The sequence below is a fragment of the Protopterus annectens genome, chromosome 3.part1 (assembly GCF_019279795.1).
Source record: "Protopterus annectens isolate FY-2018-M chromosome 3.part1, PAN1.0, whole genome shotgun sequence".
Lineage (NCBI taxonomy): Eukaryota > Metazoa > Chordata > Ceratodontiformes > Protopteridae > Protopterus > Protopterus annectens.
Window position 1 is genome coordinate 810,493,419 of NC_056732.1, and position 17,567 is coordinate 810,510,985.

The following is a 17,567-nucleotide window of genomic DNA, read 5'->3' on the forward strand; positions in this document are numbered from 1 at the left end:
TGTTCCAAATGCAAACGGGTTAACTCCTTTTGAAGTTCTGTTTGGGAGGGCATATTATACACCTCAATGGAAACCTCTTATGTCTGCAGAGCAGGAGGCTGACAGTTCACTTGCAGGGTATATGAGGCGATTTTTGGATAACAAACTTTTGCAGTTAAATTCTGTTTCAGATAAAGAGCGGACAAAACCATTGAAAGCAGCAGTGGCCCCAGGCACTTGGGTCTGGGTGAAGATAGTGAAGAGAAAATACTGGAGTTCTCCGAAGTGGGAAAGGCCGTACCAGGTACTACTGTCGACACCCACTGCAGTCAAGATCGCAGAGCTAGCATCCTGGATTCATTTGACAAATTGTAAACTGGTTAAAAACTTTGAACTGGACAAAAACCTTGTTATTGTTGTGCAACGAAAACAAAATGACCAGGTATAGAGCAAACAGAGACACTGAACAACCTCAAAAAACTTTCATGATTATTCTGGTAGCTATACTGATAACATTGTTCTTTTTGTTGTGGCCTTTCCTTTTCCCTGCCACAGGAGTTGAACTGATTAAACGTGATGAACCAAACATAGACTGGCACCCAAACTTTAACACTTATCAGGCAATTACACGTGTATATGCTGAGACTTTTAATGTTTCAAACTGCTGGATCTGCACAGCCATACCAACAGCATGCGGGGGGGTTATTAATGACTGCTATCCCCCTAGGGGTCAATGAGACCTGGGAAAATCTGGTTTATGACACAGTATCTATTAAAGCATATGATAAGGTAGCACTGTATTTGCCTGTGACACAAAAGGGAATTGTATGTTTTTATAAAAATGACACAATTCAAGTGGGTTGGAGCAAGTGTAATATGACTGTACAATATAAATGTTATACTAAAGCAAACAAAAAGGGTGAAATTTGTAGTTCAGATTATGACTCATTTCTTGAGTCCATGCATAAGACTATTGACCAAGTGCAACGTAATTTTGTACTTTTTAAACAGTTATCTGTAATAGATAGGAAAATGTTTCATGCAGGGCAGCCATTTCGTAACAAACTAATTACTAAGGTAGAGGATTGTTATTTTGTGTGTGGTAAAAAAGCATATAAATGGTTACCTGAGAATTGGTCCAGCAGTTGTTTTTTGGGGTACCTGGTCCCGGCCATATGACACACCACAGTTTTGCCTCAGGGAAATATTCAAAATACCCGAGATGTGGCCAAAAAAGCTGTCCAAATGCCTGAAAATCCAGTATGATGGATCGAGGCAGGCTGGAAAGACCATCATGCTGTGGGTACGGAACGAACGCACATGGACTTGAGTGATGCTGTCATATCGTGGGCAGGCATATTACCTGCATATGGTACAGTGAAATAGATTTGGGAGCTGCAAAAACTGTCCAAACTTCTCAAAGTAATGAGTAATGCAACTTTTTCTGCTCTTGAACTGATAACTGATGAACTGAATGCTATGAAAACTGTAGTGCTCCAGAACCAAATGGCTCTTGACTTCACCCTAGTGGCGAGGGAAGGTACATGCACTTTAATCAAAGAAGAGTGCTGTGCATACATACCAGATCATCAGCACAAAATAAATGACCATCTTGAAGTAATACAGCAAGTGTCGGCCATGACCGAGCCAGGCCCAAACCCTCTGATGGACTTTTTCCAAAATTTGTTTGGGGGGTGGGGTTCCATCCTAATGAACATCTTGATTGCCATTTGTGTGGAATTGCTCCTAATAGGAGCTTGTATTTGTTGTGGTATCCCCTGCATGAAAAAATTAATCAAAGAATTTATAGATATATCATTTTCTGAGACTATGTATCAAAGTACTAAATTTGAAGAACTGTTAGAATGTAAAACACTTTTATAAAGTCTAAAGTAAATGACTTTCTTAACTGCAAATCCTGAATGGAAGAGGTTAAGAAAAAAAGCAAACTGTTTATTCTTTTTGAAAATAGAATTAAAAAGTATTAACAGGGGGGAAATATTAGAAAAAATATGTATTAATGTGTGTATGCTTAATGCTAATTAGAAACTAAATAAGTTAACACGTTTTTCATTCTATTTTATATGCACTGTTTTATATATATTTGAGTTTCATATGAGACTGAAAAGATGCTTTTTGAAACTGCAGTGTGCTTTCTGAAACTTGCAAGATGCCCTCTGTCCTAGTAATTGCTAACCCAGCAATATTCATGTTTATGCCTTTTGGAAATGTACTTGAGAAACAGGTGCTTATCTGCTAGGTCAGGAGAAAATGAATGAACAATGCTATATCCTGTAAATGTAGTGATTTTAAACAAACAGCTCTGTTTGAAGTATGAGAACATGTGCAGCTGTAGAAGTTTAGAGATAGTATGAACAAAGGATTGTTAGAGAAATGAACTGCTTGCTTTGTGCTTTAATTAGCCATAGTACCTTGAATGGGAACATTGCATGTATCTAACGGGTGATAGCCAAGGCCACGTTGTTTTCCTCAGGAAGTTTCTCACAAAAATTGATAAATCAGCAGAATTTTATGAAAGCAATTATTAGTAAATGATGATTACAACACCTGTAATTTACTACGTCAGCTTGGTAGGCAATGTCTTATTAGAAAGCATATAAAAATGTAAGCATTTCCTGTTTCTCTGTATTAGCATGTTTTTGTCTCCTTGCTGCAAGATTAAAGTGCCTTAACCTGAACCTACCATGTTTTGATCATTTTTAAAGTATATTTTTCCTTTGACAGCAGCCATTAGTTTTTTATTCAGTCTGAGCTCTGCAGCAGCTTGATATGCTGCCATGAAGTGGCCGACTCATTTTTCATGGGCTTTACCTGTAAATTAATACCCTGTTGGAGAAGGTTTGTTCTCCAAGCAGGGTCCGATCTACAGGCCGTCTGTTCTCTAATGTGGAAATAATGCCTTTTCAGGAGTGTAGAGTCCCTCTGCCTGTAGTGCTGGAACTCAGAATACCCCTTAGGCATGTGTTATTCCCACATTAGTACACACCCTGTCAGGCACTATTGTTTACTTAATTTTTATGTTACTTTGTACTAGATTAAGCAAATATTTTTGCAATCATATTATCTAACGTATTTTTAATGATAGAGTGTGGTAATGTAATCAAGTTTTCTTATTATAAAACATGGTACCCGGACCCTTCTTCACAAGAGAGACAAATTTAATGATAAACTTTAAGCGCGTTCAATTACAATACACTTTTCGTCAGTTTAGAGTAACCGACTTCATCAGAAACTGAAAAAACACACACAGAAACATGAGTTAAGAGACAAACCACTTAAAAGTTTTACTATGGTCACATGCTTTTAAATCTTTAAATTAATCTCACCTTGAGATAATCCGCCTAGTGGTGAGTATCTTAGTGACAAAGAACCGTTAAAAGACCTATTAAAACAACATATTAAAAATCTATTAAAAATTGGTAAATCTAGTAGTTATGTGCGCAGGAACAAACCCCCCCTCCCAAAAAAAAAAACGGAGAAGTAATAAGCAGCAAAAAAATGGGTTTGTTCCTTGTCAAGATGTTTGTTAAGATGTTTAAACTACTATTTACTTGTTGAAGGAACCACAAGGATGTGCGCTCTGGCACATCGGGGAATAAGGGGTGAATGGGTTATTTCACTAGTAGTGTGTGTTTTTTCAGTTTCTGATGAAGTCGGTTACTCTAAACTGACGAAAAGTGTATTGTAATTGAACGCGCTTAAAGTTTATCATTAAATTTGTCTCTCTTGTGAAGAAGGGTCCGAGTACCGTGTCTGTGGATTTACTAGTTGGTGATTCTACGTTATTTCTTGGTTTATTATAAAACATGTTTGCATGCTACTAGTTTCCTTTAGTTTTGATGAAGTTTTTCAAAGTAACAGACAAATGCATTTAACCAAATAAATTAGTTCTAACTGAATCCACAATGTTGTGGTTCATAGGTTCATAGGTGTGTACTAGGCTAATGGCCCTAGAGCCTTTACAAGCCTAGCCCATAGAAGTGCCCTGGCATCGTACCACCCGACGTTAGTTCCCAGTGCCTCTATCAAGTGGAGCCACTGGATTGATACCCGGGGTGAACTTTCTATTTCCCATCCACTCATCAAGATTTCTCTTGAAGAGAGTCAGTGAGGTGCTCTGCTTGACATGTATTGGAAGTCTATTCCAGAGCATGGGCAGCCTCTGAGTTATGAACCTGTCCCTCCAGCATGTTCTGTTGATTGTGGTAATGAGGCTGAGGTCTCTGAAGCATGTGGTGGAGAGGGATTGGGATTTCTTTAGATGTAACATTTCTAACAGAGCTGGGTCAGGCATGGCTTTGTAAGTCAAGCAGAGATCTCCTCTAAGTAGACGATATGAGACAGAGAATAGCTGGAGTCTTTTGAGTCTGTCCATGTAGGTCCATGTGTTTAATGCCTAGGATCTTCTTCGTAAGGTACTTCTGTGGCCTATCTAGCTGTTGGTAATGTCTAGTGAGGTACATGCCAATTGGGGCATTATACTCAATGATTGGTCTAATGAGAGAAGAGTAGAAAGACGATGACCTTTTTCTTCCTGGATGCAAAACCCTTGGTAATGAGATGTGCCATATAGAAGGACTTTCTGACCACAGTGGCAATGTGGTGTTCGAAGGAGAGATTGCTGTCAACCTACATGCCCAGATCTCTTATAATGCCTTCAGTGTTCAATGGGCTCCCACTGATGTAGTAGTTAGTGGGAACTGAGTTTTTACCAAAGGGTAAACCAAAAAGCACTAAACAAATGACAAACCAGGTAAACCAAATGAATGAGCTGTAGAAAGCACAAGTCCAAGGCTGACAATAAAAAATGTAAGTTTAATGAAGTAAGCACACGCTTTCGGAGAACTCAATGGCACTCTTTCCTCAGACAAAAAAAGTTTTACATCTCTGAATAGCAACCACATTTTTATACAATCAGTTATGCTAATTAAGTGTGTTCAAACTAACAAATCACATAGACCCATAAGGGGGTGTGTTCCTATTACTAGCACCAGCAAACATCTGAATGACCATGTGTCTATCAGTTGTATCTTAAAGAATTTGTCTTTAAAAAGATAATATGGGTAGGTTGAACATATGTTTTTATTGTTTTTATTGTTTTTATGGTTTTAAGCTTACAGGTTTAATGAGAATTTAATTGGATTGACGATTATTTAAGATTATAATAATCTTTTTTGTGTTGGTTTTTAATTATGGTGCAGTAGGATTTTAGTTTATTATACTTGCACCTTTTAGGACGAAAGTTCTCTGTTTGCTGGCACTGTGGAGACATTTTGCCTAGGGAACCAGTTGACCAAAGGCCGGCCCTGGACCCACTGTGTGTTCTATCTGTGAGCCAGTTTGCAACCCACCTAGTGATATAAGGCTTGGTGCCTAGTTTGGTGAGTTTATCGATAATTCCCAAGTGAGGAATGGTATCAAAGGCCTTAGCCAGATTGAGGTAGGCTGTATGCACTGCCTTACCTTCATCTATAGCCCTGGTGACTGACTCGAAGAAGTCAACCAGATTGAGCAGGCATGATCTCCCTTTTACAAAGCCAAACTGCGTGGGGTCCAGAGTTTGGATATTTCCTATATCTTTGTTAATCAGATCCATGATGATGTGCTCCATAGCTTTACATATCAGACTCATCAGGCTAATGGGGCAATAATTCCCAGGGTCTGTTGTCACTCCCCCTTTACGGTATGGAGAGGGATGACTGTAGCAGTGTGCCATTCAGTAGGGACAAATCCTAAGGTGAGGCTGTGACTGAACAGGGCACACAGATGTGGTGCCAGCTGACTTTGTAGTTCATGTAGAACACAACCAGGGATATTATCAGGTCCCATGGAAGCTGTATTCTTGTCCTTGGATAATGCAGCTTTAACCTGGGCTGCAGTAATGCTGGGTGCCTAGCATTCTTCCAGTATTGTGATTGGTTCTTTAGGGGGGAGAGAGGGGTAAAGTTGGCACTGAATCTGTCGGCCAGTATGTTGGCAATATCTGTTGGCTCACTATAGGCGGTACCACTGTGCAGTAATTCAGAGCAAATCTGGGTATTGCCATGGAGGTTCTTGATATAACTATAAAAGGCTTTGTGATTGTTTTTAGTGTCTGCAGCAATTCTGTCGTCTTCATAGCTGACTTTAGAGGATTTGATGAGGGATCTCAACTTTGTTTTTATTTTAGCTTAATATTTGGCACTTTGAGCTCCAAACAACATCCATTTTTTGGTTACAGCCCAATGGTCCGTTCATTCCATTTTCAGTTAAGATGCAGGCACTAATATTGAGCCATTATATACATGGGGCGCACAAACTTCCCCCTGGTTTACCCTTTCTTCATGGCTTTGATGTCCATTATAGCTGTTCCCTACATAGAGAGAGACATGGATGTAACCGTATATGACTATCCATCCTAACTCCCATGCATGAAGGTTGGCCCATACTGCTGCATAACATGCACCTCACAGTCCTGTAGGTACAAGCACTGCAAAAGAACAGACAGCCTCCTTCTTCCCTGAATGGATGAGTTAGCATTAGCTGTTCACCCCCACATGCCCCTGTTAAGCTCAGTCTTCTTCCCATGACATTATCCAAATGTGTCACCTGGAACACTCAGGCTTTATCCTCTATGACTCCGAGTTATGCCCATTTTCAATAATTTGAAGTATTTTGCCTTTCTTTTTTATTATAACAAAATGTCTCTGTTAACTTAGCATCCAAGGCAAGAACAGACAAATAAATGAAAAATTGGAAGTAGAAAATCCTGTCTCTTTGTAGTAAAAAATGTAATTGATATTACACTTTCAAATACACTAGTAGAAAATAAATTAACTACAATCTATTTACAGTGATTAACATATACCATTGTGGTGGCCAGCAATGTTGCTTAGCTCATTTAGAACCTGTAGGAATATCAGCAATGTCCAGATGTAATCCAAGCTTTGCTCAAAGTTTAGTAGCTCTGGACTTTCTTCTTTCATGTGAGTAATCAAGTGTGTCCAAACAATATCATCTTCCACATGCATCTTCTGAGAGTTTGGTCTCTTCCATGATTAGGTAATACACTTCTTTACTTCAACTACCAGTACAGAAAAATAGGGTGTTTGAGAAAAAGGGTCCCTGTCCATTTATGGGAACCCCAGGACCTTCATTGAAGAAAACAGCTTTATACTAGAGATCCAAAATGTATGACAAGCAGCATTCACATCTCAGGAGAACTAACAAATCCAGTTGTTGGGTTAAACTGAATGATCTTTGTTCGTTGAGTTTTCTGTTTTAGTTGCAAATTACATCCTTCATTTATTAATTCACCACCCATATGGATGAAGAAACACCAGAGATGGTTGCTATCCTAATACCTATCAGCATTCCTTTGAAGTAACTTCTTAGTATCTGTTACAGGAGCCACTCAATGTCTGAGAGATTATGACCTGTCTCTTGAAAGTATACAATCCTATTCCTATGCACCAAATGTTGCCCATATGTAAATTCATCACTTCTACCTTGTATAGAACCTGGTGTAAAAATTAACCAAGATAGGGGTACCTGTACACAGAATATTATGCATTAATAATTAATTTTATTTATAAGCAGCAAATGAAGCTATCAGCCAACAGCAACCATCATAGATTTCAGAAGTTCACACCTCACAGGATTTCTCAACTCAGTAAATGCCAACTGCCTTATACAAATAGAGGACAAGCTCTGTACTCATCTGCCCATAACTCTAGGAATTCCCCAGGGCTCTTTACTAGGACACCTTCTCTTCTCTATCTTTATCAATGACCTTCACACCATTATCCCAAATGCTACCTGCATTCAGTATGCAGATGACTCCACTTTGATCTGTTCAGCCAACTCTCAGACAAATCTGCACTTACTTACCCAAAAAAACTTCAGCATTGTGGAAAATTGGCTAATAGACAGCTGATCTTAAACCCTAACAAAACTAAGCTGTTTCTCTTCTCCCCCACGTGCAGGTCCTCTTAACTACAATTTACAATAACAGCCAATAATGGCACTGTTATCTCCCTTTACACCCAAACCAAACTCCTGGGAATTATAATCGATAACAACCTTAAATTTGATATACATGTCAAAAAAACTATCAAAACCGTTAATAAAAAACTTGGCTCCCTCTACAAAGTTAAGCATTTTCTCACACCACCTGCTAGAACCGACATCACCTGGTCTCATCTTCTCTCTACCCTCATCTATGCCTCCTCTCTTTTCTCCAACCTGAATAAAACTGATCCTAACAAATGATCCTGTTGTTATAATCATATAGCCAGATTTGCCACTGGAACTGCATACAGGACTCACCACTGTCATAACTTAAATCTTCTAGGCTGGCTTGAATTACCTAATGTAATACAGTTCAACCAGCTAATAGTAGCTCATAAAGTCCTCTACCATCCTGAAAACACATCTGCTTTAAACAACATAATCAGTCCCTACAGCAACAACCGATTACTACGCTCATGAAATAGAATCATGGTGCAAACAACTAAGTCCAACAACTCAGCTGGGAATTCTCTGTTTGCAAACTTAGCTGTTAAAACATGGAACTCACTCCCTATGGAACTAACTTTAGAACCCTCACTACCTCTATTAAAAAATAACCTGAAAAAATTCTTTACAACTCACTGGTTATGCCCCTGCTTAAATCCTGTATAGTGACCATAACCTAAATGTATGCGGTTTATCCCAAGTCCTTTGTTTCTATCTACCTAAACTAATTTGAGTTTATAAATGTATAACTGCTGGATCATTGTTTCATTCTTTATGTACTACGCATCTACATTATGTTTATCTATGTAATGTCTTGCCTTGTGGAGCTTTTCTCCCTGGGCTGAGAATGGACATGTTATCCATTTTATAAGTTGTATAACTGCTTTATTGTTGTTTTGTTCCTTATGTATATGCATTTTACCGCATGTTATTTGTCTATGTAATGTCTTGCTTGTGTGGAGCTCTTCTCCCCGGGCCTATGCTGAAAATGGACATGTTATCCAGTCGGACCATCCCGGTCAACAAATGTAAAATAAATAAATAAATAAAATAAAATTATTAGAAGTCAAAATCTTCTACACCTTATTATCACCACCACTACATTTATTTGCACTACTCCTGTAGTATCCTCATCTCTGTTCAAATCCAATCACAAATCAGTAATATTCTCATTTAGGGCACCAAAACCCACCACAAGAATTGAAGGATTTTCAAAAGACAAATACTATTAATACTATATAAAGAGCTGTCAAAACTCAGCTGCACAATTTCCAGCCCCCATGGAGTCACACCTTTAATTTATGCCAATGACTTTTAATCCAGTATAACGCAGGGTATAAACCAAGTGCTTCTAATCAGAAACAAATATATTGGGGAATGTTAAAATAAACCATCTTGGTAGAATACTAGCATTAATATGCACCATAATAACTATCTAATTTAGGTGTATAACAAACAATATCTACGACATTAAGGATTCTATCAAATAAATCAGCGAAAATGTGAATAATAATACCCCTTTGTTAACCAGGTAGGCCCATTGGACAAATAGTCCATTTTCAGGTGTGACCCGAGAGGAATGATTGCTTAAGTGATTTGCTCAAGGTCATACAATAAGAAAATGACAGCCCAGTACTACAAAATCTGCAGCTCACAGACTTAATACTCTGCACCATGATAAAAACTGCAAGAATATCTCAGCCAAGCTAGGATCTTCACTGTGTCGTACCTTAGACCTCCTGTAGTGGAGGCCCATGGAGCATATGCCAATGACCCCTTAAGGACATTCCTGTGTTTTAGTTACATGGCTTTTGAATGACTAGGACTTTTTACTTCTTAAATCTTTATGTGCACATCCATATCAATAAAGACACACCACTCAGTAAAAACTGCAGTCTGTGTTAGAAAAGTAATGGTGGCAAATACTCTAAGGTAAGAGAAGTACAACAAAGGTACAACTATTTACTCAAGGTACATTGCATTAATATTAACATTATTTTAACTCTGGCATGAATATCTTATGAAAACTAGGTTATGATTTAGGAAGCAAGGTGGCATCTGCATGTGGACAGGATATGTTAAGTACCCTCAATGAAAGCAACACTACGGGATAGAAACTGCTTGAGTTAATAAAGAATATTTACATGAGGTTATGAAAATATGACATATTTTATATACTTACATTAATAACACAAAAATAGAGTGCAATACTGTCATACTGGGGGGACATACACAAGCAGTGAGTGTTAAAAGAAAAATAATACTACACACAACTGGGTGACACAAACTCAGACCCAGGCATAGCTATTTGCTTTCAGTAGACCGCATTAATATTAACTACATTTTAATAGTTAGCCTAGTACCTCATGAATAGTAGGTTATACATGAGTGATCAAACTGGCATGTAAAAGCTGACGTGCTTTGCAGACATCCACAGTGGGATGTACAGGACTGCAGTTATTAAAGAGTGTTTGCAAAAAATTATGAAAATGTGATATTTTCAGTATTTACATTAAGTGTGTGGAAATTGCGCATAATACAGTCATGCATCGGGTGGCATCTGGCAACTATGAGTGTTTGGTAAAAAATTATATTATACCATGTCATGCACTGTGAAAGCTTCCAAAGCTATCCATGTTTAATTTGTAAAACAGCTATGAGTATTAGTTATATTTTTATAACTGATATTGCAAAAGCTATATGACCTAAAGGCAAACAAATGCAGTCTTAAATGTATCATTATAGCATGCAGTATTTCCACTCATAGTTTTCATCTAACATGTACGGTTTTGTAGATTAATACTGATGTTTTGAAATATTGTGAAAATATGATATGCATAATTTGCATGGTGTACATAATTATTCCAAAACACCAGTACGTTACCCATTTTTGTTGTATATCACTGGAAAGCACTTGATCAGCCAAACAGTTCACTCACTTATATATTGGGTATATCTTGTATAGTCACAAAAATATCACCCTTTCTTTGACCATAATACTAATACATTTTGCTAGGAAATATATTTTTTTCTTTAATTCATTTGAAATATAAATTCTAGGTAATCCTGTCCAAGATATTTGGGTTATATCCTGCCCAGGATATGATCACCACCCAACTGTCAAAGATTCAGGGCACATAAAAAGGCAGTCTAGGCACCAAAAACTTCAGTCTCCTTATCTCAAGAAGGGAAGCTGTAGGTCTGAAAGGAAAATGTATTTGTAAAAGATATGTAACTATATATACAAGGGTATATGCACCCACATCCTAAGAACACATCAAAAACAAAACAAAGAGGGATGGAGTGGACAGCTAGGACAGCTGCTGCAACAGTGATCTATTAGAACATCTACTGTTATGCTAAGTTTATTTACACAGCTGCACTAGTTTCATCATTAGATCACTCTTGCAATAGCCTAAGCTTTTTGGGTTGATTACCATAGCTTAGGAACACACAGGAAGGACAAAAAACAGAACTCCAAGAACCCCTGGAGAATGGTTCTCGAAAAGTCTGTTTTGGACCTGGAAAAAATTCAGCTTGCAATGCTTTTTGATAGCATGTATAGAGGTCCCAAAAGTCATAGAAGAAGCCAAAATCCAAGTAGAGTGGGCCATAATCGTGCCTACAGGTGACTTGTTATGGTGACAGTAAACAGAATGAATAACAATTTAGACATTGTCTGCTTTGACATTGTCCTATTCTCTTACCTTCATAGAAGCAAGAAGCTTATTGCTTTCCTGAAGGATTTTATTATGCCCATTTAGTGTATAAGCTGCCTGTAGGCACCCAGAGTATGACGGATTCTGTCTAACCTGTTTTTATGTCCCAAGTAGAATACGGGCTTTCCTTTTCTTCTTAGGGCCCTTGCCATTACTTTTTAAAAATCTGGTTTGCTAGCACTTTGCTGCTTAAATTGTTACTTTAAAAAGGATGATGAGTTACTGAAAAAAATGTTATTATGCATAGAAAAAGGAGTATCAATTTCCCTGTCTCATCAAATCTTTTAAGTATCTTAGCAGCAGAAGAAACAGAGCATCCTTGTCAAGAGAATTAAAATCACAATTGTATCATCTCCTGGTAAGTTTTAAGAATGTAACCAAACAAACTGTATTATAGCTGAACCCATAGCAGCAGCTTTGGAGCCAGTATGAGCAGAAGGATAAGAACACCTTAAAGAGTGTTTGATAAAATAAGAAAAAGTTAACACACTCCATGAATATGAAGAAGACAGAAGTCTAATATTCTCAAACTATGCTAAAGAAAACTTTAAACAAATACACCTGACAGTTTAAAATTCTGAACGTAAAAGTAGAATAAGAATAAACTTTCTTTACAAATCTGTCAAAAGCTTTTCCATCCTTGTCCAAGGGAAGGGAGTTTGCATTAACAATCTGTTTAGCAGCAGAAACTTTAGACAGGGAATTAACTGCTGTAGTATAAGAAAAATATTTATGAGTCTGAGATACTTTGCATAATCTATCAGGCATTATAGCAGTGAAAGGTTGACTGTCCATCATACTTCAAGATGTTAAGAAAACATCTTCTAAAGCTGATAAACCATGGAGGGCAGCTGCAGGCTGTGGAATATCCATTTGCAACAAATTTTACAATTTGTAATATTTTTGCTGGGAAATATAGATGTCATTCTGTTCCCATTGAAGTGCCTCTTCTCATTTTTAGCTAAGGTCTCAAAAAAGATAGTTCTTCTGGAGATGAATACAAAGAAACACTTTCTTCAAAATCAGACTTTTCAGCTTGAGGAGAAATCACTGAAGAAAAATACTTCCCACCCATTCCCTTTCTTCTAACTGAGAATTAGTGTCAGAATGAAAGAGGGCTCTTTTTCTTTTAATGAATTAATAATTAATTAATTTACATCTGATTACCAGGATGATGCAGCTGGGCAAAGCCCGTTTTCTCCAGAGGTTGGGGAGAAAAGCTCCAGATAAGAAAACAGTACAAAGCATAAAATACATTTTTTAGAGAAATGATACATACATAGAACTTAGTTTAACAAAGTAATTAAAAAAACAGAATTGCAGCATTTTAATTCCATTTGGTTTAATTTAGTCAGTAATAGCTGAGACTGTCAAGCTGGAGCAATAGAGAGGGAACAGCAGTGTCACTGTGAGGAGGTGACAACAGAGTGAGACATGAGGTGGGAAGGTGGTAAAAACATGTGAGACAGTGTAATGTAAAGAGGGCAGTCAAGGGATAGATGAAAGGAATGGAAGGTTATACAGAGTAAGCTAAAGGTTGGATTTCTGTTAAAAATAAGTAAAGGAACAGAATCTAACACATTAAAAAATAGAAATTAATTATTTTGCAAATCCCAGCAAATCGTTCCTGTACATAGTAACATATATAGGAGATGAAACATTCTTAACTTTTTGCTTTCTCTTCTTGGAAGGCTATCTGGAAAAAGATTGATTCATGACAAGGGCACTATTCAGGGTATTAAGCATCCGAGGAAAAAGACTGACTCATGACAGGGACAATATCACAGGGATAAAGCATTTGAGTCAAGATATGCAAAAGAACTTCACTCTCTCTTTCCCACAAACCTGTCTAGAGTGGTTCTCCCTTGCCTGGTGAAGACAACCATACATCTTCAGAGGATGTGCCTAACTCACATTCCTTAGTGGCTTACTACAGGGGTCTATGTCAGATGATCGAGTTTTCAGAAACTAGAAATTCATATGGTTGAGACCATATGATCAAGTTTCTGAAAACTTGAACATCCAAAAAAAAAGCAAACACAAAATCCCCACAAAAACTCCCTTTTTTATATTTTTACAGGAGGGCAAGCCTCCCCCTGCACCCCCCCATGTGGTGGGCTGTGCCCCCTATACCCAATACAAATTATATATAACAACTTGTAGATCGACCTACAGTGAGAAAAAGGGTAACTATCCTGATCGTCACTGTAACGCAATTTCCATTCTAAAGCACTGAGTTTTCAAAAACTCGATTATATGGTCTCGACCATATGAAATTTGAGTTTCTGAAAACTCAGCCCACTGATAGGGACCCTCCTTGGGAGCTAAACCAGAAAGATTGAGAGACACCACTAAGTGGTCTGAGGAAACAAGTCTGGTCACAACAGTTACCCATCAGCAGCTGAGGCAGTAATGGTACAAATGAAGAAACTCTATCAGTTTTCTTCTTCTTGAAGTCAGGGGAAAGAAGAACTGAGCAGATTGGTAACTATTCCATGGTTCAGCCAAAAAACTGGGTATCAGAGCCTCCGAGAATCAATAAACCCCATGGTAGAAAAAATAAGGATTTTGAGGTAAAAAGTTTAAAGACATTCCCCAAAAGCCCAGTACCCTGCCTCTAACATTCTAACTCTACAAGATGTGGAAAACAAGTAGAAAAAATATTTTACACAGTTTTGTCACACAAGTATATACTGAGAGCAAAAAAAAATCATAAAAATGGCAGTCCATGAGAAACACTTTTCCTAGGATAAAACATATTTAATTTGCATAAAAACACTGCTTTTCTTAATAAAATCAAATAGGTGGAAGATTTTCCCTAGAATGGTATTTACCTGCCCAGCCTCGAAAGATCAATATCCTACTGTTAGTTCCATTAAGCTCACAGATGGAGGGTACTTTGTTGAGAGGAAAGCTATGAAGATTTTTGACAAGTAAACTGACATTTTTGTGCCTCTGCTTGAGCCACTTGAAGTTGGTGTACATCAAAGGTGCCATGAAGCTTTAAAATAGTGATTATATCATGGGCAGGATCTAACCCAAATAGCTTAGGCTACTGCCAACAGTTGTCTAATGCTGAACATAGACATGTTACACCATTATTGAATAATACCATATTTGCTATGAACAGAGGGCATTATTCTTAATGTATATTAGAGAATGGGAGACCAGTAAATTGGCACCATGAATGGAGAAAGAACATTCTCCTGCAGGGTGTTAATCCACAGATAGTACCTGATGAAAAACAAGTCCACTGCTTCACAGCAGCATATAAAGCTGCTGTGGAGTTTGGACTAGAAGAAAGCTAACAGTCACCATTATTTTACAATCACTAAGCAGCTCTTCTGCTGTTTAGTGAGTGTAAAATATAAAACAAAAAAATTTTGAAAACCGTGTTGATGTGTGTCCCTGGGATTCAGGAAGCCATATTTTCCATGTAGGAACAGTGTATAGCTCCTGCACAGAAAATGGCTGCTGAGTGATTCAGGATAGGGCCGTTTTCATGTGCACAAGCGGTCCTACAATGTTCTAGCATGGAAAACCAGCAAATATGCAAATCACCTCATTTGCTGGTGAAAACAATGCAAATGAAGTGATTTAGTGATTCACCAAGCTGCCAGGTCTCCATGCTAGAACAATGTCAGTGCAGAAATGTATTCGGAAAATAACTGTGTACATTTCTGCAGCTGACAAAACAGAGGCATGCCAGCTTGTGAAAAAGCATGTATTATGTACATTAGACATGCCAGTGGCCATATATAAGGCCATTGGCAATAAAAAATGATGAATTATTATGAAAATTGAACTTTTTTTGCCGTTTAAGCATAGGGCAGTGGTGCCCAAAAGGGATTGTGCCGAAAATAAAAAAAAAATGTGAAAACTCAATTTTAAGTTAATTCTGCATTTTGCCATTATAGTCAAAGGCATGCAGAATGTAAAGAATACCAGGGAGCACTGGTTGTCAAGGGGAAAGGGTCCGTTTCAGTGCAGTAACTAACGACCTACACACTGGGGTGTGCAAATGAGGAGAGTTATACTGAAGCACATATTTCTTCAAAGTGTCAGCTTGTATCTAACTGTGTAGGTGCAACAATACAACAGTGCAAGTATAAGAGCTGAATGACTTCATAAGAGGGTGTATCATACTTGACGTAAGCTCATTGGAGCTCTGTGGCCCGTGTTTGCCCTTAGCTAAGCACAGCTAAGGAAAGGAATGTGTTAGATATGCGTAAGCACGGATGTGTTTTAAACAAAAAAAAAAAAGAGGAAATGGCAGCACTGTTTACATTTCAGCACTGGGTATGCACAGTGCACCACAGGGCTTCAATAGGGAGGAACGGGGAAGGGGAAACAGCAGTAGGAAGGCAATCAAGGAGAACTAGCATAGCTGGCAGGTGGAATGTATCAGAATCAGCCAATTACAGATGTAGCAACCCAGCACACTACTATAAACTATGCAAACACCTTACAGACTGTTTTTACCCACAAACTCTACACCATTGGTGTACACAGATGGGGGATTTTTAACTGGCAAAACTAACTAAAAATGTTAGAGGCTGCTGCTGCTTTACTCCATCAATATGTGCTAGAGACTGAGGATGGTGAGAAGGAGAATGCTGACAAATGACCCACAGTGAGAAGGAGGAGAAGAGTGTACAGACCCAGGGTAACCTACCAGAGCCTACATGAGCTGGAGATAGTGGAGCACTATAGAGTGGACAGGGACATTCTACAGCAAATCATTGAGCTGTGCCAGCCATGCCTCATACACAGAACTAACAGAGGTTAACCCATCCCAGTGAATACCAAGGTATGTGTAGGCTTAAGAATATTAGCCACATGTACCTTCCAAAGACCAACTGGGGATATCATGGGGGTCTCACAGGCATCAGCATCCAGAGTACTCCACCAGTTCCTGGATACCATGACACTACATGCCAACGAGCAGATATATTTTCCCACTACCCATGAGGCATTGACAATAAGTATGCATTTCTTCTACTGTATAGCAGAATACCCTGAGGTAGTTGGTGCTATAGACTGCATGCCCATCCACATCAAAACACCACCCAGTGAGCAGGGTAGGGTCTACATAAACCACAAGGGCTTCCCCTCCATCAACTGCCAAGTCGAGTGCGATGCCCAGGGCATTATAATGAATGCGTGTGCTTGCAGCCCTGGAAGCTATCACAACTCCTACATCTGGCATTGCTCACAGCTGTAGCAGGCATTTGTCGGGGGGAACATCCCATATGGCCATCTAGTGGGGAATGCTGGCCATGCACTGGAGCCGTGGCTGATGACACCCATCAGAAATGCACACACACCCAAACAAGAACACCATAATGAGGCACACGCACAAACCAAGATTATTGTAGAGTGTGTGTGTGGGATGCTCAAGTCATGGTTCCGCTGCCTTGACATATCCAGTGGAGCCATGCAGTACTCTCTAGCTACATGTACACACATGTTCTTAGTATGTGCCACGCTACACAATATGATCCAGCAGAAACAGCTACAGCAAGAACAGCATGGGGCAGGGCCACACAGCCCCCCACCATTGCAAAGGCTGGCACATGCACAGAGGGACTCGAAGGAGGAACATCCCGAACCTGCCCCTGTAGGCAGGAGGAGGCATGCCCAGTATGCCCATGCCTTGGCAAAGGGGCAATGCATAGTGCACACACTGACACTGTAGGGAACCAGGAACTGATACCGCTTTACAACTTGCACATACAATAAAAGGGATGCCAAACATAACAATACCTGTGCTTTACCATGTATAGGGAGTGTACTACGTGCATCCAACATAGTCAGCCCTCCAGCACCATCCTCAATACTGGCCCAGCAACA